The sequence below is a fragment of the Castor canadensis genome, chromosome 4 (genome assembly GCF_047511655.1).
Source record: "Castor canadensis chromosome 4, mCasCan1.hap1v2, whole genome shotgun sequence".
NCBI lineage: Eukaryota > Metazoa > Chordata > Mammalia > Rodentia > Castoridae > Castor > Castor canadensis.
In genome coordinates this window covers 55,903,381-55,925,678 of record NC_133389.1, presented here as the reverse complement: position 1 = coordinate 55,925,678, position 22,298 = coordinate 55,903,381, and the positions used below count along the sequence as shown (strand labels likewise).

General features: G+C 38.0%; 1 pseudogene; it reads right to left on the bottom strand.

Moving 5' to 3' along the window:
- Positions 1-1,558: 1,558 nt before the first annotated feature.
- Positions 1,559-22,161, bottom strand: LOC109680714 (RNA-binding protein FUS pseudogene; annotated as a pseudogene).
- Positions 22,162-22,298: the final 137 nt, after the last annotated feature.

Sequence of the window (22,298 nt, the reverse complement as noted above, 5' to 3'; positions counted from 1 at the left end):
TCCCTTAAGTGTAATTATCCAATGCCATGGTTATAGGAGCAATCATTTCCTTGTTCTTCTTTCAGGCTTCACTTTTTGGATTAGTCAGTGTCCTCTAGAGAGAAAAAAACCCAATAGTCAGGGTGTGTGTGTGTGTGTGTGTGTGTACGTATGTCTTAGAATATTTATTCTAAGGGTCGGCTCATGAGATTTTGGAGGCTGAAAGTCTCAAGATCTTCTCTCTGCAACTGAGATGCAGGAAGTCTGATGGTGTTAACTCCGTTTGAGGTCAATGGTCTGAGAATTGGGGGATCTAATGGTGTCAGTTCTGGACTGAGTGTGACGAGCTAAGAAATGTGGGGTTCTGGGTAAGTCTGGAGTTTGAAGGCCAAGAACCAGAAGCACTAATGCCCAAAGGCGGGAGGAAATGGATGTTCCAATGCAAGAAGAGAGGCAGAATTTGCCCTTCCTCTGATTTTATGTTCTATTTAATCTTTACTGGGATGTTCGATTCCTGTCTACAGGAATCATCTTTACTCATCGTACTGATACAAATGCTGATCTCTTCTGGAAATAGCCCACAGACACATCCAGAAATTATATACTGCCATCTTTCTAGTCATCCCTTAGCCTAGTCAAGGTGACTTGACATAAAATCAACCATTGTACTTGCTAAGCATGCTGTCCTAAGGATCCTCGTTCTAGAAGTCTTCACAGTCTTGTTGCTGTCCAATACCTCCAAAGAGATATTTTAAAGAGAATCCAAGTTTTCTAGTTGTCCTCAGTAGAAGGGTCAGTTTATATAAATCAGCCTACCATTCATGGAAGCAGGGCCTCCTTTATTTTTTAATTAAATATTCACTGAGTGCCTACCAGGCAGGTCGTGTTTGGAGATCAGTGGTGAGTATGGGAAGTGAACTTCTTGTATGAGGGAGGAGTTGCAGTTGAATGAGAGATGCAGACAAGTAAACATTCTGTGCTTACTTTTAAAATTTCTGCCTAGCTACAAAGCAACATTAAATAAACCTCATCATGAAAATAGGCCTTAGCTAATACATTGTCGAAACAGTGTAAACATTGGTTTTGAAAAAAAAGGATTCTCTTTACAATAAGATGCAAAATAGAATTTTTTGAACAAAGTGTCTTTAAGCAAAATGTTTCAGAATTTAAAAATATACACACATGCATACATGGAACATGCATCAGGACTAATCAGAAATACCATATGTACTAATTCTAGTTTTGTAACCATGGGCTGGGACCCTCCAAATGTTGCACTTAATGGAGAAATGTGGTCTGTTGATAATCTTTTTCTTTTAACCTTATCATCTCACTTGTCTCCTATCCCTTTTTAAGTTTAAGCTCCTGTCTTCTATGTCATTCCTTCCGTCCAACCCATTGAAAAAGTAAAATCTGCACAGCTCCCATGACAGCTCTCTAGTTCTGTTTTCTCTAAAATGCTATTTTTTAATGGGAACCAGATGTATGGTTGTAATTACATAATCCAACACACACACACACACACACACACACACACACACACACACACAAACTCCATGGGTGATCAGGAGTTGGAAGGTTACAAAATAATGAGGGTAACACTTGGTATAGGAAGAAAAGCTATTCCAGAATATGGCCTCTTCCTCTGATGCTGTCTTTGCTCATCCCTGCAGTCCATTTTGCCAGGCCCAAAGCTGCCTTTGACCTCTCAACCCTGGCCCCCTCTGAAGCCCCCGCTGTCCCCACCTCAGCCCTGTTAGCTGCCCTATCATAGCTTCCTCTACTGCCGCAAGGATTGTCTCCATAGTTACCACCCCCTATAAGAGAGCCTCCTGGTTCCCTCCTGGGCCGTCTGGTTTAGGGACTTTAAACTGATCGCATTCCTTTCTGTACAAGAAGTTTGTGCTCTCATATGTAGGATTTGAACAGTTTCAGTTCCCTGCTCATTGCTGTCTTCCACTGCCATCACCTCCCGGGCCACCATCGCCACCACCTCCTCCATAACTTCTGTGGCCAGTGGGTCCTCCTCACCTTTGGCCTCCAAGACCATTGCCCTGATTAAAGTCTGCTTGCAAGTAACAAATGAGACCTTGTTAGGATTCCCAGAGAATTCATTACTATTCATCCAGTTAATAGCTGCATTAGCAGAAGGTAGATCATCAAAGGGGACATCTCTCTCCCTTTGACTTGCCTATTTCCTGTCTGTATACAAGTTCCTAATGAGCTGTCTTGGTTTCTTTCTTATTACTCTTAATAATTCCAATCAGCTTGAAGTAGTCAGCCACAAATTCAACTGTAGCATTCTTGCCCAGGTGTTGCACAAAGATGGTGTTGTCTAAATTATCCTGTTTGGAATCATATTGCAATCCTTGATCCTGAGGGCCATAAAATGTATTGAAGCTACCATTGTCACCTCTGCCAATTCTACCTCTGCCTCCATGGCCACCTCCACAGCCTCTAGGTTCATAGCTACCACTGCGGAGGTTTTAAACAGGGCCACCGACTGTGCTACAGCACCACAGTCCCATGGTTGCTGTTAGCCACTACCAACACCAACACCAACACTCTGATCCTGAGTGCTATAATCATCACTGCCACCACTCAAGGAGTACTCATCTTGACCATAGTGCACCCACCACTCTCTGGCACCTGTACTGTTATGGTAGTACTGGTTCTGCTGTCTATATCTCTGAGGGGCATTACAGGAGCTTTGCTGCTGTCCATCATAGCCAGACTTTTGGCTTTCATCTTTATTCTGTGGCTGCTCATAGCTTCTGCTCTGAGAACTGCCATCATCACTTCTTGAGGTGCTTCTGGGAGCTAGCTGCTGGACACAGCCAGGGTAGGAGGACTACTGTCCATAAGATAACTAGGAATTGGCTATTGTCAGGTCCTCCAAGGAGGCTGTATCCCTGCAGAGCTGACTGTGTTCCATAGCCTTCATTTTCAATTGATGCACAAGAATAAGCTCTGTGGCCAGAGCCTGAAGTGTCTGTTGACTGGCTGTGACCACTGTAATTCTGCTGTCTATAGGGCTGACTACTCTGCTGGGAGTGCCCTGCTTTAGGGTGCTTGTTGGGTATAGTCCTTTGAGACCATATTTGCACAGGCTGACAAGCAACAGGATTTCAACACCATGGAGCACAAATTCTTGGAGGATGCAGCAATTTTTTGTTTCCTTACTACAGCTTTCTCCTTGAGATTATACCCAAATGTTTTCTTTCTTCCACTATGTCAAGATTTCTTAATCCGGAATAGATTAAACGTTACGTGAACTCCCCAGAATTATGCATAAGATAAGACTTCTGTTTAGATATATTAGTTTTGTGGAAAAATACATATTTTAAATAATGTTTTTTTATGATGGGAATTTTGAAACAAACATTCAAGTTGAGACAGTATAACAAATTTCCATGTAACCATTATGAACATTTTGTAACTCTTGTTTCATCTTTTCTCTCAGTGTTTTTTGGTTGTTTTAGGGGGAAGGTATTTTAAGGTTAATTCCTGATAGTAAGTCATTTCTTCTGTGGTGAATGATGATAGAATCCTGAAGTCAGGAAGGAGGAACACTTTATACTGGGCTGGTCTAGGAAAAGCTCTTAAGAGGAATTGAAAGTTAAACAATTAGAAGTAGGCTTTTATGGGAAATTCTGAGGGAAGACTGTAATGTAATGTCTTTGCAGAAACAATGAATTACTTTTTTGGCAACCTTCTCTTAGACGCTTGCTGACTCCTTTTGGCAACAACTTGTATTTTAAACTGCACATATATCATTGGCTTAACAAATAATTTTAGAGTTTTCTTGGAAATTAATCTCTGTCCAACCACATTGTATCTACAACTAATGTTTTCCTTTGGTTTGAAAATGGAAACAATCTTTATTTAGTCCTTTTTCACCTCTCTCATTTCCCATGATGTGCAGTCAAGTATGCATATTCTTTTATGCATGGTGGAATATATTTCATTTGGAATGGAGACAGAAGATCCTTCAAAACCCCTACATTCCTTTACTTAATTGCTTGCCTACCTTGGCTTCAGTTCTCTCAGATTACCTTTTTACTTCTCAGTTTGCATGAGGGGAATAGAATTTAAGAATTTTAAAGAAAAAGAAAAGTGGGATGTTTTGCCTTCTCTTTGCATCTGTTAACATTTTACCATCTGCCCCAAGTTTTGGTTCAATTCTTACCTTGTTATTTATTTATTTATATATTTTTAGTTCTACCTTCTGAAAATGTGTCTGTTCATTCTGGATATTTTTTTCCCTTTTGACTGTTTCAAAGGTTTTTACTCTCTTATGTTTTCCTTGGCTATGTGGTCCTCTTTCCATCATTTAATTAGACAGTTTCCTTAGAGACAAATTGATTTCATTCATTGCCTTTGCCCTTTTCTTTCTTTTCAGGATCATTTGTGATTATATTATAAGAGACAGAGTTATGGAACATCTTAACCTATTTGTACTTGCTCTTTTCGTAGTCTGTGCCCATGTGCGCTTTTTAAGTGTTTTTTGGTTGTTATTGTTGGGGAGTCTTGTTAAAATCTGCATAGCTACTGTATGGGGCTATGTGTGACCCTACTCACTATCACCTCCTTTGTTTTCTGAACTTGAAGAGGATGCTATCACTTTCCTTAAAGGTTCTGGCTGCTTCTGAGTTTAGCACAATTTTTTCTTGCTCTCAAGATTCAGTCCTCACCACCTTTATGATTATATCTTACCTTTGTTGCAGTATTGTGATCATTTTCTCCCTTGTCAGAATAGAGTTCCCTTGCTAGAATACATGCATCATAGGTAATTTTCCAAGGATATATGAGAACATTAGCCACAAATATCAGTCAATAACATATTTGCATCTAATAGGAGAACTATGGGCAAAATGTTTAACCCAAATAAATTATTCTAGTTTTGATAATTTGATAAGCCATGGCAAATCAATGAGGTGAGAGGCATTTTAGAGAAAGAAAAGCTTTTAGGAACACTTTAAATCGTCCTGTAACTTTCTCCATATCTATGTGAAGGACTGAAGTAGCCAAAGGGAGCTTTCCAGAAGAAGAGGTGAACTTATACAGATGGTTTGCATTAAATTCCAGTCATTGTTAACATTTGGTAAAATTCAGCAGTGAAGCCATTGGGTCTGGATTTTTCTTTGATGATATACATTTTATTGCTGGTTCAGTCTCATTACTAGTTACTGATCTGGTCAGGCATCCTATGTCTTCATGGTTCAATTTTTGTGGTTTATATGCATCTAGAAATTCGCCCTTTCAAATTTTCAAGTTTGTTGGAAAATAAACATTCTCTCTAAAGATCTTTTGTATTTCTGTAGTATCAATTGTGATACCTTATTTTTCATATGTGATTTTGTTTATTTAAGCCTTTTTTTCTTTGTCTAGCTAAAGATTTTGTTTATCTTCATTGATCTTTTGCACTTTTACTTTATAGATCATTTATTTATGTTCTGATCTTTGTTTTTTCTTTCTGCTAATTTTGGGTTTGATTTTGATTTGGGTTTGATTATTAATTTCTTGAGTTTCATTGTTAGGTTGCTCATCTGACATCTTTCTCTCTTTTTATGTACACACTCATTAAATTTCCTTCATAGTACTACTTTGACTCTATTCTATCAGTTTTGGTATATTGTGTTTTCCTTTTTGTTTGTTTCATTTGATGAAATGTCTGTTAGGTCCATTGGGTCTTTAGCATTATTTAACTCTGAGGTTTCTTTGTAGATTTTTTTGTCTGCATGTTCTAATGTTAAGAGTGGGTTGTTGAAGCCCCAGACTATTATTGTATTAGAGCCTATCTCTTATTTTAGATCTAATAAATTCTTGTTTTTATTTGGTATTCCAATGCTGGGTACATACATATTTGCAATTGTTTTTTTCTCTTGGTGAAATGATTCTTATTATATATAGTGACCTTGTCTTTCTTTTAAAAAGTTTTTTTTAACTTAAAGTCTATTTTATCTGATATAAATTAATAGCTCTTCCTGCTAGCTTTTGGTTTCTGTTTACGTGGTATATGTTTTCCTGTCTCTCCACTTTCAGACTATTTGTGCCTTCTCTGGTGAAGTGAGTTTTTTGTAGGCAACAAATTGTTGGATCTTATTTCTTTGTCCATCAATCCAGTCTGTATCTTTTAATTAGGAAATATAACCCATTTATATTCAAGGTTATTTTTTGACAGTATCAGCTTGAACTCAGGGCCACTTGCCAGGCAGAACTCTATCACTTGAGCCACTCTGCTAGCCCTTTTTACATTGCTTCTTTTTGAGATAGGGTCTCACTTTATGCCTGGGTCAGCTTGTGCTGTGATTCTCTTATTTGCGCTCCTCAGGATAGCTGGGATGACAGGTGCATTCAGTTGCACTCTGCCATTAGTTGAGATGGTATCTTGTGAACATTTTGCCAGTCTGTTCTCAAACATAATTATCCTGATTTTCATATACCAAACTGATAGGATTACAGGCTTGAGCCACAATGTCCAGTCTCAATGTAATTATTGATAAAAAAAGCATATTTTATTTTGTTAATTTTTTTGGTTGTTTTATATACCTTCATTTATTTCCTTTCTTTCTTATTGCTAGTATTTGTGGTTTGGAGTTTTTCTGTATCAATAGGATTTGATTATTTTCTCTTTCTGTTGGTGATTAGCTCTGCCAGTGATTTTGTACTTTTGCATATTTTCATGTAGGTAGTCTTCTTTTGCTTCTAGTGTAGGACTTCCTTAAACATTTCTCATAGGTCTAGAATGGTGTTAATGAATTCTGTGGGTTTTTGCTTGCCTTGCAAAGACTTTATTTCTCCTTCAGTTCTGAAAGATAGTTTTCCTGGGTTTAGTATTCTCATTTGACATTTTCTTCTTTCAGGACTTTGAATGTATCATCTCATTCTTTCCCAACTTGTAAGGAAAGAATGAGAATTCTTCTGGTAGTCTAATGGAGATGTTTATAAGTGATTTGATACTTTTCTCTTGTTGTTTTTAGAATTATTTTTCTTGTAGTTTTCAGCATGACTCAGGAGGTCTTTTTTGTCAAATTCTATTATAAGTGTTCTTTGAGCTTCTTGGACCTGGATATTTGTACACTTCCTATGATTTGGAAAGGTTTCAGCAATTATTTCATTGAACTGCTTTTCTATGCCTATTATCTTCTATTCTTCTGGAACACCCATAATACAAAAATTTTTCTATTTAATGCTGTCTCATAAATTCAGTTTTTTTTTCTATTTTTGTCTGACCAAGTTATTTTGAAAGACTTATCTTTGAGCTCAGAAATTCTTTCTTCTGCTGGATTTATTCTGCTGTTGGTAGTTTCAACCCTATTTTAAATTTTCATTTATTGTCTTCTTTTGCAGAGTAGCTTATTTATTTATAATTTTATAGAGTAACTTTTCTAGTAAAGGACTTTCTTCTGCAAATGTATCCTTGGGTCTCAGTTGGATAGACTTCCCTGGCTTTGATTTTGGGTGGAGGCTCTGCTATCCTCTTCTGGGTTCAGATCAAGAGTAGCTCCTCCCCAGCTTCTTCTTCAGAGTCAGCATACTTTTGTCTATGATAGCAGTAATTTATATTCTCTCTTGTTATTACTTGATTTCTTGCTAGATGTTTATCACTTTTATTGAACTTTGAAAAAATCAGCTTTTGGTTTCATTGATTTTTCTCTACTGTTTGTCTATTTTTAACTTCATTGGTTTATACTCCCAGATTTATTATTTTCTTCCACTTAATTTAGCTTTATTTTGCTTTTTTCCTTTCTAGTTTCTTAAGACAGAGGCTTAGGTTATTGATTTGGGATTTTTCTTCTTTTCTCTTATAAGCATGTAATTCTATAAATTTCCCTCTAAGGAATATTTGACACATCACACCAACTTTATTATGCTTTTCTTTTTCCTGTTTTCATTCAGTACAATATAATTTATTTTCTTTTTTGATCCATGACCATTTAGAAGTGCTTTTTAAAGTACCAAGTGCCTATAGCTTTTTCTGTTATCTTTGTTACTGATTTCCAGAATGATTGTGTGGTTTTGACTATATACTATTATTTCAATTTAATGTCCTCAAATTTGTTTTATGACTTAGGACATAGTCTATCATTGTGAAAGGTCTATATACAGTTGAAAACACTGTGTTGTTGAGAGAATATTCTGTTAGTGTCTATTACAGATAGCTGTTAGTGTCATTATCAAATATTCTGCATTCTTCTTAAGTTTCTGATTGTTAGTTCTGGAGTTACAGAGAGAGAGAGAGAAGACTAAAATCCTTTACCTACAATTGTGGATTTGTGTATATTTCCTTTCAGTTCTGGTAGGTTTAGCTTTGTATATTTTGAAACTGATTTAAAAATGGGTGCATATTTAAGATAGCTATGCCTTCTTGTGAATTTGTCCTTTTATCAATTGGTGATTTTTATTAATTGATTTTTACCTTTGGTAATTTTCTTTTCTCTTTAATCTACTCTGTTTGATAGCCATTCTAGCTTTTTGTTGATTAGGATTGTCAATTTACCCATGTAATTATGTTTGAAGTGAGTTCGTTGTAGATAGCTTAGATTGGGTTATTTAAAAATGTATATTAATAATCTGTATCTCTTAAGTAGTGTCTTTAAGAATATTTGCATTTAATTCACTTATTGATATGTTCTGATTTACCTGTATCATTTTCTTGTTTTCTTCTTATTCCCTTTGCCCAACTCCCTTCCAAATAACTCTGGCCTTCTTTGGGTTATTTGAAGATTTTTTTTGTGTGGTATTGGGGATGAAACCCAGGGTCTTACTCAAGCCCATTTAATGGCTGTACAACATGAACCATGCCCCAGACCTTTTGTTTTTATTTTGTTTTAAGACAGGCTCTTGCTGACTTTGCCAGGGCTGATTTTGAGCTCATGATCCTCATGTCTCTACTTCCTGAGAAGTTGGTATTATAGGCATGTACTTGAAGATTGTTTTTAACATTGTCTTAAATTATGTATTTTTTTTAATTAAATGATTCTGTGTAATTTTTAGTGATAACTCTAGAGATTACATAATACCCAAATAACTTTTCATAGTGTTATTTAATCAACATTTTACTACTTCAAATGGAATGCAAAAATCTTACCACCTTTTAAGTCTCTTCACTCCTGGTATGCTTTGGGTATCTTACAGATAATATCTACACTTTATACCCCATCAGTCAGTTTTCATTTTTAGTAGTCAAATATGTAAATATGTTTTAAAGAATTTCAGAGAAGAATGATCTGTTAAGTTTGTTCACAAAGATATGTAACATTTTTGTTGCTATTCATTTTTTCTTGTTATTGCAAATTTCCTTCTTGTTGTTCCCTTTAGTCTAAGAGTTTGCTTCAGCAATTGTAGAGAAGCTCTACTAAGAATTTTCTTCATATTCTTTCACCTGAGAATGTCTTTACTTCACCTTCATGTCTAAAGAATGTTTTGATATATTGTAGAGTTCTGTGTTTACCAACTTTCAAAAATATAAAAAACATGTCACCATATTTCAGAAATATACAATGACTTGAATTATTATTCCTATTCAGTTAACTCACTGTTTTTCTTCTGGCTGCTATCAAGATTTTTTTTCTTGTCTTTAGGTTTTTACCCATTAGAATACTGTGTGTCAGCATGGGTTCTTTGCATTTATCTCTTATTTGTAGGTTTATGTTTCTAGCCAAATTTGGGGAAATTTCAGCCATTGATTCCTCAAATGTATTTTCATTACCACACTCCCTTCTTTTTTTTCTCACATTCTGATCACATGGCATAAAACTTTGGCTATTATCTCACTGATGCCTGAAGGTCTATTCATTTTTTTTCCTTTATGCTCTCTCTGTTATTCAGATTGGATAATTTCAGCCACTTCATCTTCAATTTCACTGATTTTTTCCTTTGTTATCTCCATTTTGCATTACTGCAAACACATTCCTGAGGCAGCTAACTTATAAGAAGAAAAGCTTCATTTAGCCCATAGTTTTGGAAGGTCAAAGTCCAAGACTGGGTGGTTCTATTTGGCCTCTGGTGAGAACAGTGGATGGTGACACATCATGGCAGGATAACATCGTAGGAGCAAATGGTCACTTCAGTTAGAAAAAGGATGGGCAGGGCTGGCCTTGCTCCTTTTGTAACAGTCTTCTGGTAATAACTCAAGAAGTTGCACAAGAACTATTGAGGGGTGGCACGCTTCATGGCCCCAATGACCTGAGGACATCCCACCAGGCCCCAATTCCCAAAGGTACCACTTCCAACTGTACCACTCTTGAGAACAAGTCTTTAATCACAATGAACCATTGCGGGATACCTAAAGCCTGAGTCCCTGAGCTAAAACTCCAATACCACCAAAATATAAAGTACAATAGACAATGTGTTTTTATGTGCTTTACTTTTGAACTTCCACTTTTGTGTTTGTGTGTGTGTGTGTGTGTGTGTGTGTGTGTGTGTGTGTGATATTAGGGATGGAACTCAGTGCTTAGTGTTTGCTAAGCAGGCCTCTCCACCACTTGAACCAGACCTCCAGCTCTTTTTGCTTTGGTTATTTTTGAGATAAGTTCTTGTGTTATGCCCAGGCCTGCCTAGCTTGCTGTCCTCCTATTTAGGCTTCCTGCCTAGTAAGGATGACAGGCTCACCTACCACACCCAGCTTTTATTGGTTGACATGTAGTCTTGCAAACTTTTTTGCCCTGGCTGTCCTCAATCTGCAATCCTCCTGCTCACTCTCTCTCAAGCAGCTAGAATTTACAGGGGTGAGCCTCCCTAGCCAGCCTAAACTTCAGCTTTGTTTCTGGTAGGAACTTTACTTACAGAGAGAATTTGTGATCAATTCAGGTAATGTCATAATTCTGGCTCCTGAACACATATTTCCAATTTAAAAAAAACACACAAAACTTTGCTTTTCTGGCCAACTGCAAGCTGACCAGAAAACATATGGATGATAGAATTCATCTTTATTTTCAGAATGCTGGTAAAATGATTTTTTCAATATTATGTGTTGGAGCCTTGCTATAATGTTATATTGATGGTCCTGACTGAAGTACTACTCTAATGACTGCTATATGCTTTTAGTAAGTTTAACTAGGAATTGATGGCGAACCAAATTGTGCTGAATTCAAGGTTATAATTCCAGACACCATGGGAAAGCTTTAGCATTATATTTATGATGAGAGGTTAACTTTTAACTATAGCTGTTTCCTATTGTCATATTTGCTTTTTTTTTTCACATAAGTAGAACCAAACTGCAGTTATCACCAGTAATTTAAAATTTAAAATTTCCATTGTCAATGATTTAGGCAAATAAGGGGTGGAAGGAAGTTTTTTCCTTGGATGTTTTTTCAGTATTTTTATTTTGATGTTGCAAACATATCCTCAATTTCCTTTTAATTTGTCTAATTTAATTTTGTATAAAGAGTTTAGTAGAAGTAATAAGAAAACAGAAAGCCTCAGACAAAGATTAATGTCTCTAGAAGTTTAGTTTACCTAAACTCTAATCAAAATTTATTTTGTATTCATGTAAGTGGCTTTGACAATTTACAGAAAGACAAATATTGCACATAAAGGAATGATTAAAGCAACAAAAAGTCACACTCAGATTTTCCTTGGGGATGTTTGAAGAAGTTTCCAATGTTTGGAGCTTTGGAAATCTGAAATAACCTGTGACCAAAACATGCCTGTCTACCAAGAACAGTATTCTTCTGTCCCATAGGAATTTATTAAGTACTCTGCTTGAAATACTGGGATAGTGTTGTGAATATTTGAGAAAATTCTGTCTCTTTGATATTCACAATGTTGTCCCTGTAGAGTTTATTCTTTTGGGCATCTTGAGGTTGATTGCCGACCCAATCTTAGTGGGTTCTAGAAGCACTGAAGTTCTGAGAAAAATCGCCTCTCGCCTTTGCATATCACAGTTTCTGGAGATTATGTACAGGATGCTTACAAAAGTTCTAGGTCATTTTGAGGTTGATGTTCTAAAGATTTTTTGTTCTATTTTCTGGCATCTCATTTTTCAGAATCTCCCAGTGTGATTGTTTTAGTGAAAGACCTTTTTGATACTATAGTACCTCATAAATATCCTACCATAAGTTTTTTTTTGCCTAATATATACATGGAGTATGTATATAAGCATATAGATGCAAGAGAAGAGATATCTCACTATTTATGATAAAGTATCCCACAAAATGGTCCTGAGAAGTAAAAGCTCCAGAATGACTGTATATACGACCATATAGAGGGACTATACTATAATCATTTTTGCCTTTATCCATCTAATGGTATCTATATTATAAGCTCTTAGGATACTACCATTCCTTAAAATGTAAGTGCTCTGTTATGATGCCTATATTTTAAAGTCATTTTATTTTTCTAGTATGAAAGTTGAAAATCATGACAGTCTTCTGATTCGCTAAACCCTGGCATGGGTGGATAACCTGCAAACAGGTACACACAGAAACAAGCCTTCGGGGACTAGAAAGTGGGCGACCTTTAAAATATACCATCTTAAGACCTCTGCTGCTTCGATCTCAAGATGTCAAGGAGGCTGTGCAGCCTCTGCTGTGACTGGTAAGTGTCAGAAGAGAAAAATAAGCAGATGACTCTGGACTTTAGTGTTAGAAGAAAGTTTAAGTGGACAGAGAGAAAGTTGAGGTGGGGAAACTGTGTGTGGTTTTCAGGTCTGGTATGGGATACATGGTATGGAAAGACTTTGCGGGGGAGGAAGATAAGATTCCAGTGCATAGATACTGGACAAGAAATCTTCCACAGGAAAAAACCAAGATAATAACCCTGCCTTTGGTAATTCATCTACTAAAAGAAACATTACAAAAGTATATTTTTTAGTGCCTCTTCCATATCAGGTTCTGCTTTAGTTACTGAACAAAATGGGCAAAACAAGTGCCCCTGTGAAGCTGACACTAGTGGAGAGAGACAGAAAACAAGTTGAATATGTGAATATTTGACATTTTAAAGGGGGGAGGATATGTGCTAGAGAGAGAAACAGAAAGAGATTGATGGCCACAGGGCTCAGAGGAGGGGTGTGTGTGACTGTAATCAGTGAGACTCGGGAAGTCCTCCTGAGGAGGTGCTGTTTGAGAAAGTACAAGGTCAGCGAGTGACAGGCTTTGAGGCGGATCATGTTGAGCTTTTTTTGATTTTTAAAAGAATTATGACTATAGATAGGATTGGTCCCAGGTGTCAAACTGGGATTCTTTTTTCTGTTACTGAGGATTGAACTCAGGGCCTTGTGCTTGCTAGGCAAGTGGACTACCACTCGAGCCATACCGCAAGTCCTTTTGCTTTTTAGTATGATTTGTAGATAGGGCCTTGCGCCTTTTCCCAGGCAGACCTTGAGTCATGGTCCTCCTATCTCCACTTCCTGAGTAGCTGAGAGTATAGGCGGGTACTACCATGCTAGGTCCTCTTTTAGGTTTTAAAAATAATTACGTGAATATGAATGGTATCAGTCTCAGGATCTGAAGTAGTGATAAATATTGGGGTTCCTACGTGGCCTGAAATTTGATGACTGGGGACTCTGCTCTATGGAGTCGAGAAGCCCTGTTTATATCTAGGCAATAACCACGAAGAACTGAAATGACTTAGGAGTTCCGTGGAGGCTCTGGAACTGGAAGGGAGATGATGAATCTGGAAAAAGGCGACAGTAGGCAGATCAAAAGAGTTTAAGTCAGTAACTCAGAAGCCATGGCTAAATCAGATAGGCCAGAAGTAAGAGGGTAATAAGCCATCTTCAGAGAGAGCTTCCTGAAACACCACCAAGCTGATCCACTGGGATTGCTATCTAGGCAGAACTTCCTAGGTATTAGAAATACTCACGTTTTTAAGGTGCTCTTGGCTGTTTGTGGTTATGTGGTCACCACTGAGGGCAGATCTACAAGCTAAGTCTGACTTGAGTATGGTTGCCAGGTAAGGTACCAGAATGCCCTTGTTATTTCAGTTCCTAGATAAATAGTAATTTTTCAGGATAAGTATGTTCTAAGTATCATGTGTGGTGTACTTGCACTAAACTTTTGTTACTTTTCTGAAATTCAAATTTAGTTGAGCATTCTGTATTTTTATTTGTCAAACTAACAACCTTAGATTTGAGGTTCATCTAGAGATCCACATCCCGGGTAGGCCAGCGTTTCAGGTGTGTGGTAGAAAAAGACCTCCATCTTCTCCAGAAGCATTTGGATTCCTAGGTATCCTAGCATCCTGTATGTACACCAGGGACCTTAAAATTGATACTTAAGATGCTTTCTAGAAAACTCTAGTATTCACAGCAATGGTGTTGGTAATTGTCTAGTAAAGCATCTTATTTAATTCTTAAAACTTCAATTCTTACACTTAATTTAGTGTTTAATTTTTTAACACCCCAGAACTGATGTGGCAAACATAAAATCAGAGTGAGGCCAGGAGTCCCAAGCCACACTTAATGGGCCTCCCTTTTGTTTTCTGTGAAGCTTCCTACAGCATGTCTAGGGAGACTGAGAAACTCCCTTGTATCCACTTGGAACACCAAAATTGCTTCAGCACCAAGAATTGGTTGAAAACATCATGAATTATTGAAAAAATACAGTAGGGAGGACTCTACTGTGTTTGGTACCAAGCATTCCAAGTCCAGGATGGGGGGATGAGGGAGGATTTATGTCTGCAGCACTACAGTTTGAATTTGTTCCTTAGAATTCACATGTATGAAACTTAATCCCCAATGTAACAGTAATGAAAGGAAGGGCCTAGGTGGGGTGAGGGCTCTGTGTTCATGAGTAGATAATGCCTTTATAAAAAGCTCATGAGAGTGGGTTTACTCTCTTGCTCTCTTGCCCTTTCACCTTCTGCCATGTGAGGATTCAGCCTTGGTCCTCAGCTAACCAGATGCTGGCACCTTGATTTTGGACTCAACAGCCTCCAGAACTGTGAGTCAATGAATTTCTGTTCATTGTAAATTACTCAGTCTCAGGTGTTCTGTTATAGCAGCACAAAATGGACTAAGACATGCAGATAGGTTTTCTAAAGAAAAGAAATTTAAATGGGATGTATCTGTAGTAGTGAAAGTATTACTTTTAGGAACAGTACATTTACTTGGCAAGAGGGTGGTCTATCCCCCTCGTGCACAATTTTTTTGTCATTTTAACTATTATCATAATGTTCAAACAATTTTTTTCATAGGGTATAAGACTGCATTTTATTTCTAGTACAAAAGATGTGGCATATCTTTTTATTCGCCTTTAATTAAATTCTCACCATTTTTTGAAGATCTGCAGATAATTGCTAAAAGAGTCACAGGTCAGTAAAGGATATTAACGAAGTATATCCAGACAATACATGTGGTATTCCAATTAATTATTATATGAATTTCTACCAGTTCTTTTCTTTTTATGCTATTGTAACTACTGGATAGTTTATCAGCTATATGAGCATACCTAATTATAGAAAGCTTTGAAGTGGGAGAGATCATGGAAAATGCCACCTTGAGGGGTTGCATTTATGCTGGGATTCTGAGAATTTACTTCAACACTCATCTGTTCAAATCAGTGTACTCTCAATGAGGGACGCTAGCTTTATTTTTGACTTATTTTCAAGGTTAAGTGCCATATAGACTTCAGATGGAGTATATCTTCATAGCATAGGTCTTCATAATTTTTATTCACAGAAAACTCGTGCTGGTTTTGCAGGGTTTTATCTTAAACTTCTAAACTCTACTTCTTCTTTTCTTTTCCCATCCTGTTCTGTTCCTCTCTTTTACTTTCTCACTTGCCTAAATAATTTGATCTGTTCCTATAGTAGCTTTTCTCTACCCAAGATACATATCCCTGATGCTTAATTTTATTTTCTCTGCTGGCAATTGGGAAATGCATAGGAGGACTTAGTACTACAGATGACAAAAAATGATTAACCACATGGATAGACACATTTTTAAAGTCATGCTACAAATTTCAAACTTCCTTATCAATCAAAGACAGAATAAAAGGCAAAAGATAGTACTTGGAGACCAACTTGATGTAAATTAAAATTACAAAATACTGCATATATCCAAGAGCAAAAACAGCTTAGAAACCAATGCTTACAATTACTTCCATGGCATTTTTTGTTCATAATATTCATAATTTTTTTATTATTCTTTTCTTCACATGTGCACACATTGTTTGGGTCATTTCTAATAATATTCATAATTTTAAAAAATCTGAACTGCTTTAAAGTGTCTAAGTTGGAAAAGTCATTATGATTTTTATTTTCTTAAAGTTTGAAAGTTTTTTCAATGAGGAATATATTGTTTAATCTTGATTTTTCAGCTTAATTGTATCTAGAGATCCATAGGAAATTAGAAAGATGTTTCTGTGAGGGCTTTTCCAAAAACAAGTAGATAAGGAGATCTCTGACCTAATCAATGCTGTAACCCATTGGTAGATTTAAATTTTGTTTTTTGTTTTTTCATTTTTCTTTTATTATTCATATGTGCATACAAGGCTTGGTTCATTTCTCCCCCCTGCCCCCACCCCCTCCCTTACCACTCACTCCCCCCCCGCCCGGTAGATTTAAATTTTGAACAGAATAGTGAGACATAGTGTAATCATGGAAGGTGAGGTCTAACTGGGGAAAGTGAGTTTCTGGGTGTGTGCCTTTAAAGGGTATATATTGGCTCTGGCTCTTCCTGTTACTCCTCTCTATTTCCTGAGACAAGTAGCTGTGCTCCTTCACACTCTCTCTTCCATGATGTTCAGCCTGTCCTCAGGCTAAAATAGGACTATGGACTGAAACTTTTGAAACTGTGAGCAAAATAATCTTTCTTCCTTTTGTTTCTCTCAGGTATTTGCCACAGTGATGAAAAGACGCTATCTGGGTATCTTTCCCAGATAGCATCTTTCAGGGGCAGCCAACCCTATGGAACCAGTGGCCTTGTTCAGTGTCTGGGGCCAGCTGTGAAGGCCACCATCACCTCACCAGAGAGTTCTAGTGGCATGATTTTCACATGACAGTCATTTGGTGGATCAAATGACTCATTTTCTGAGTCTGTCTCTCCAAACGTCTTGGAAATTCTGTGAGCTGTCCAGTATCTTTTTAATAAATTTATTTTCTGTTTAAGTTAGCCAGGGTTTTTACTGTTTGTTTGTTGCCTTGATTTTTACACTTATAAAGTTTCCCTAGATTTATTTTCTGAGCTTCAAATACAAATACCAACTTTTCAGTTGGATGTCTCATGGTCCTTACAAATTAATTTGTCAAAAACTGAATTTAGGTTTTTCTCCCAGGCTTGACACTTCCTCCACCTTCTCTACTCTATATTTTTGACCCACGTCGCCATCTGCTGTTGTGTTATATAGTGATCATTGACTTTAATCTGGCTGCATATCAGTCCAGCAGACCAGTAAATAGCCTGAGTAGCTGTTATGGTTTAGATATGAGGTATTTCCTCAAAGACTCATGTGTTGAAAGTTTGGTTTCCAATGCAAGAGTTCAGAGCTGGCACTTTTTGGAAGTGACCGGATCATGAGGGCTCTGACTTCATCAATGAGTTAATCCATTGATGGAATCATAATTTGGTGGCATTATTGGGAGGTAGTGGAGAAATAGGAGGTGGGGACTACATGGAGTGTGTCATGGGGGATGCACCTTTGCAGGGTGTATCCTTCCTCTTCCTCTTTCTTCTTAACTTCCTGGCTGTCATTAGTTGAATAACTTTCCTATGCAATGCCCATTGTCCATGATGTTTGTATCTCACCACAGGCCCTCTGAAACTGTGAGCCAAAATAAATCCTTCCTCCTTCAAATTGTTTCTTCAGGTATTGGTCAGTGACAAAAAATGGCTAACCTAACAGCCAAGTGGGAGAATACAGAGCCCTTCTGAGAAATCAAGACTCTCTGAGGGAGCAGTTAACTTCCCAAATGAGCTGCTTTTCTTGTGTTGGGGGTAGGGTGGGGGGTGGGGGGTTGGTCTGTGGCCATTGGTGTCACCTGGTGACGTTCACACTACTCCAGCATGGCTGCTCCTGTCCTGGATGAGTGTGGGGCAGACCCACTGACCATCTTTTAGCTCCTTGAACATGTCAAGCTTCTTCTGTTCTTTACACAGGCTTCTCACTATATTTGGAAATGTCTTCCCTTCTCTTTACCTCACTTGCTGCTTCCCATTTTTTGTCTTCTTTGATTATCCCATAGTAAAGTATAACTCCCTGATACCACCTTCTATTTTTCCCAGCTTGAAAGTCTTAATTTACGTAGGTGAACATTTGTTTGTTTAATGTTTGCTTTCACTGCTGGTCTATATACTTCTTAAAGATGAGAATATTGTCTAGTCTGCTTATTGTATCTCCAGTGCCCGCACAGAGTAAGGCATATGGTTGATATTCAATAAATAATTGTTGAATCAATGAATGGATGAAAGAAAACCCTAAATTTGGGGAATGGAGGTGATAACAAGATGATGAATTTAGTATGAAGGTCCATTGCTTCTGCTCTTTAATTTATTAAACTAGTTTTCACCTCATGAGAGAATTCTTTTTGAGTGGTAGGTATTGACAGTTCAAGGCAAATATGATCCTAGTAGGTCTATATATGGGGTCATTTTGTGCATTTTGACTTTTAGTCCAACACATATGAATACAGTCAAGGAATGCTGGTTTCCCAATGACCTCCTATATAGGCTCCAAGCTGTATCTGTGACCTCAATGAACCTATCCAGAGTGGTCTCAAATTGCCCACCTTTCTCACTACCTCTGCTGCTTTACTATGTGATTATCTGTGTTAAAGGCAAGGCCATAGTTAACTCAGCATTCCCCATGTAGCCATCACCTGTCTAGTACATGTGAATGGGATTGCTCCCATTCATAGCAGGCTTTCCTTTTCAGGATGCCCCTAGAGTTAATTTTTCATTATAGTAAATGCTTTTTCCTGATGTGGACTTTTACAGAGATAATAAAGAGCCTTCTTACTTATCAGAAGGGGTAAAATGTGCAGGTGTACACATATCTGGGTCCTATCAGATGTCTGTCTTTCTCAGCTCTATAATGGATTTAGAAGACACCTGTACCATTGTTTTCTTATATCTTAGTATGGTTATTGCCTTTACCTATTTGCTCAACAGCAAGCAGCTAAGGGGGGGGGGACCTATTTGTCTACAAAGAAGTACAGAGTATGTTATCCCCTTAATTTCATGACTCCAAAGTCTTCTCCATAGAAAAAGACATCACTCCAAATCATCTTTGGCAGGTATTCATCAGGAAGCCCAAGTATATACCTATTTTCACTTTCTGCCCATGACCTGCATGGGTATGCTGCATAAACCTGACTAAGAGCAGTGGGGAATGAGAAATAAGACACACACAGACATGTAGACATAAAGCATAAAACGGAAAGCTGGGGACAGGAAGACTGCACGTTCCTGGTGGGAAACATGAGCACCTACCTGAGCCAGTATTTATTTTATAGGTCAGTACAAGGAAAAGACTCAGGTAAAAAATCAAACTTTAACAATTTTTGATGCAAGGTGAAAGGAATGAGGTTTGGTGGGCTACTTTTCCTAAGGCTAATGAAGCTTAATTACAACACATCTGTTCTGGAATCATCAAGGCAGGCAGGACACCTTGTCTAAGGTATTGATTAATCTGGCATCAGGGACTCTCCTAACATTTCTGGTACTTTATCTAGTTTTGCATCAGGGGGCTGGTATGTAGACCCAGCAGGTTGTATTCTTCAAGGAGATGTGAGAACAAAGGTCAAGACACCAGGTACTGGGAAAACTTTGGTAGGAGAGGCTATGCAAGCTCTTACTATGGAAAGACTTTGCAAGCTCCATTATTTCCCAGTCCAGGGTTCATTTGCAAGCCTGGTCTCCAACAACTTTCACCCTGTACTCTGACCAGTCGTAAAGAGGGATGCTATCTTCTCTCTTGTGCTTAGCCCATCAGCTTCCACAAAAATATGCAGGTTACCTGAGGTCATTTGGATCACAGTTTCCTCAATTTCTGAATAGCTCTAGAGCAATGAGTTACTTGTATGGATGGAACAGTTAAATCATCAATTTCTTGGAAGTGTCAATTCTTTTATGACATGGACCAATAATACTTCTGCTATTTTTGAAGGTATGAAGAAATTATTTTTTTCTGTTAAAGAATCTGTTAAGATTTGTCTGAAACCATAGGAAAGGGTTGGGCTGAACTTCTGACTTAGTAAGTTTGAAATAATCTGGGGTAGAGTTTTCCTTGTTGGTGACATAAGTTGTGTAGTCTTAATCATGTCTGCCCCTTAAAAATCATTGTGCTGTTCCCTTTTCACACTGAGGATGATGTTTAAATAATTGCCTTGAACAGAGGCCAGTTTGGAAGCATGACTAATTATGAATTTTAAGAATTAAAGCTCTTTAGAACTCAGAATACACTTCTAACACATTTTATTCTAACCGCTCTAATCAATATTTCATGGATTGCATTACTCTTTATTCATTTGGAAGTGTGGTTAAGTCTTTAATAGCAGTAATGGTGGGGATGGATAGTAACATAAGCCACCTAAAACAGTGAATTATTTAACAATCAATGAGATGGTTTCTATCTTGTGACATAGCAGGCTTAACTTTCTATTTATGTTTTGCTTAGGCTAACATTACAGTTAATTTACAACCCTTGAACATTTACTAATAGGTGCTAGGGTAAATGGCAAGCAGGTGTCTTGTATTCTTCCTAACTCAGGAGCACTCTTTGTTTTTCACCCTTCTCATAAGACCTTAAACCATCAACCATAGTTTCATTGCTCTTGCATCTTAGTGCTCTACTTTCCATTGACTCTTCTAAGATTTTGAACCATATCCCAATACCCCCAAATCTAAAAACTAACACACACACACACACACACACACACACACACACACACACTTACTTGTTTTGAACCTGATTTCTCAGGCTGTCACAACTTTCTTATCAATCTCATTCCTTTACTGCCAACCTTCTTAAGATCATATTAATTAATATCATATATTGTTTTTTTTTCATATTTTACTCACTTTCCAAGAATTTCAAAATTATTTTTACCTTCACTTATGAACTGGTTTCTTAAGGCCACTGTAATAAGTCACCCCAGACTGGTGTCTTTTGTTCCTTTGTTTTCATGATAAAGACGTAACACACCCTAAAAACTCCTCAGCATCCCCAACCACAGCCTGCAGATGCTCTCATCCACCTGCACAGCCTAGTGGAGTGATCTGTTACCTGTAGAGCAGGACCACTACTTCATCAGTTGGTGATAATTAAGCCTAATAGGAAGACATTGTGCTAGCCACAGGTGAAGCAGTCCAGCACTGTCCCATCCTTATGCAGTGTCACCTCTTTGATTTTGCCATGATGAGTTGACTCACAATGTGGCTGAAACCAGGAAGTGTTAAATAGTTCACACCTCAAGTTAGGCTTTTAACCACCACCACCACATTTGGGGCTTCTGTTGAGAGTTCTGGTATTGTTCCCTTCTTTTTCTTTCTTTTTGCTGTGCATGGGTTTGAAACCCAGGGCCTTGTGTACACTAGGCAAGCTCTCTGCTGCAGAGCAACATCTCAGCCTGTTTTCTTATTGTTCAATGATAAAAGTACAGACATATCATCACAGATAACCTATGAAGTAAAGAGCAGGCACTCACAATGCCCCTCAGGTTCTGTATCTGGGTCCATTTCCACTTGGAGGAGGAACTGGCACTCTGCACCGTCACCATACTTGAGGGTATCCCCTGGATGTTTGAAGGCACAATGCTGTGACCTCTGTGGCCATCACCAACTGATCCCCTCCCTGACTAACCTTGAAGCGGTTGCTGTTTGCTCTATAAAAAGCCCAATGATATCACTTCGAAACACAGACATGTTTTGGTTCTGACTTTTAGAACACATTCCTTATGCCTGACTGCATAAGACTCTAGAAGGGACACTAGCAATGTACTGTCACGTGGCCCCCCAGGATGCTGGCTGACTCATGATTCTGCACATGTTCTGCGCTCAGACAGTGATAGGCACTCCTTATGCAGACCAAGTTACAGGTCAACATCTATTATGTGACCCAGTGAGTATGTAGCACACAGGCTTTGGTGGCAGAGCACGTGTAGTGGGCATGCCTGGTAGATCTTGGTGTGCAGGGAGCCACTGCACCACATGGACTGCTCCAGGGAGGAGCACTGGCACTCATAGGGTGTGATGCTGCTGATCTTGTCAGGTGTGGTACCCGCCTTCAGCAGATTCATGGTGATGTTCTCCATGTTGGCAGCTTCTGTCCTGACAACACCCAGCTTTCAGAGATGGGATCCTCTGCCCCAGTAGAGGCAATGCTAGGCAGGGGTGCTCCAAATCCAGACCAACATTTTCCAATGGCTACCCAGGG